This window comes from Balaenoptera physalus (genome assembly GCF_965194825.1).
Source record: "Balaenoptera physalus genome assembly, contig: HAP1_SCAFFOLD_628, whole genome shotgun sequence".
In the NCBI taxonomy this organism is placed as follows: Eukaryota; Metazoa; Chordata; class Mammalia; order Artiodactyla; family Balaenopteridae; genus Balaenoptera; species Balaenoptera physalus.
In genome coordinates, this window is record NW_028126121.1 from 395011 (window position 1) to 396900 (window position 1890).

Consider the following 1890-nt stretch of genomic DNA (forward strand, 5'->3'; position numbering starts at 1 on the left):
TCAACACTCCCACAGGTCGACGAACACCTTTCTAGCAGGTCCAACATTCCGTGCAAGTCTGCCTCATTACCCTACTCTGAGCTGCACTGACAATAATCCTCAGCTTCGCATTCCATCTGGGACCCCCTGCCTGAAGTCACCCTGCCTCCAGGAGAATGTCAGCCTGCGTTCCGACTGCAACTAAAGCCCAGTTCCTCGTGTAACACTGCAGGGTTTTGAAGAGCCACGGGCCCGGAGGCTTAGCTGGGGCGATCCTTGGTTGAGACAGTTCGCTATTTGCAGAACACCCTGCTTCGAGGAGTTGATTCAGGGAAGGAACCACTGGGTAACCTGTGTCTGTTTGGACTTGTTAGAAAGCACAGGGATGTATGCGGCGTGTGCCCGTGGAAATGGGGGCCTGATGGAACTAGCCTTGCTTTCCCATTTTGAAAGCTCCATTCATGCTGCCTTGAAGCTACTTGAAATTGACTGCTGTTGACAGGCCACTAGCCACTGTAGGCATGGCTCTGGGAAGAAAAGGAGTTTTCTCTAGCTAAGCCGGGTGCTTCGATGGCCGGGGTGGAGCTCATCCTGCCACGCTCTAGAGCTAAAGGGAAACACAACGTGAGTACTGGCCTCGAGGTAAGTCCCTGAGTAGCCGCGCAGAAATGGAGGCATGCAGATCTTTCCACGAGGTCTTAGTCGCTGTTCTGCTTTATATTATTTTATTTTTTTAATGTTTCATTGTATTTTTAAGATTTATGTATTGATTGATTGATTGCTATGTTGGGTTTTCGTTTCTGTGCTAGGGCCCTCTCTAGTTGCGGTAAGTGGGGGCGACGCTTCATCGCGGTGCGTAGGCCTCTCACTATCGCGGCCTCTCTTGTTGTGGAGCACAGGCTCTAGAGGCGCAGGCTCAGTAGTTGTGGCTCACGGGCCCAGTTGCTCCGCGGCATGTGGGATCCTCCCAGACCAGGGATCGTACCCATGTACCCTGCATTGGCAGGCAGATTCTCAACCACTGCGCCACAAGGGAAGCCCCTGTTCTGCTTTATTTTAAAGGAAGTACCCTTTTCAGGACTCCTAGGCCCCTCGGGTGTGCATCATTTTCCCTCCAAGATCAGTGAGTACCTCCAGACTCCTGTGGGCCTGCTGAGCAACATCGAGGCCCAAAGGTCAGTCCGTGGGAGGCCCTCTGTGTATGCCGAGTGATGGGCAACACACTGCTCATTCCTTAAGGAGAGCTACATTTCCAGAGCACTGGAACAGCCTCAGGACCACATTTCTAGCCAGTGCGACATGCCATGGAAGTGTTCGTCATGGCCCCCGTCTGAGCTGCCATGAGAAAACACTCCGCTTAGGATTCTTCGAGGACCTCGTACCTGAAGTCACTCTGCTCGAGGAGAAAGTCAGCATCCTACCATGCTGTGTCGCTAACGGGACAGTCAGTGTGAGCACTTGTCTCGATGTAAGGCCCTGAATTGCCATGCAGAAGCGGAGCCGTGCAGCATTTTCCAGGAGGCCATAGCCGTTGCTCTGCATTATTTTAACGTCAGTGCGCTTTGCAGGACATCTAGGAGCCTTGCGTGGGCACCCTATTCCCTGCAAGAACACTGTGTACCCTCAGGCCCCCATGGGCCTGCTAAGCCACATCCAGGCCCATAGCCCTTCGGAGCCACTCTGTGTAAGCCGAGTGTAGGGCAACAGACTGCACTCTTTCTTGGGACAGCTTGATTTCCTCAACACTCCCACAGATCGACGAACACCTTTCTAGCAGGTCCAACATTCCGTGCAAGTCTGCCTCATTGCCCTAGTCTGAGCTGCACTGAGAATAACCCTCGGCTTCGCATTCCATCTGGGACCGCCTGCCTGAAGTCACCCTGCCTCCAGGAGAATGTCAGCCTGCGTTCC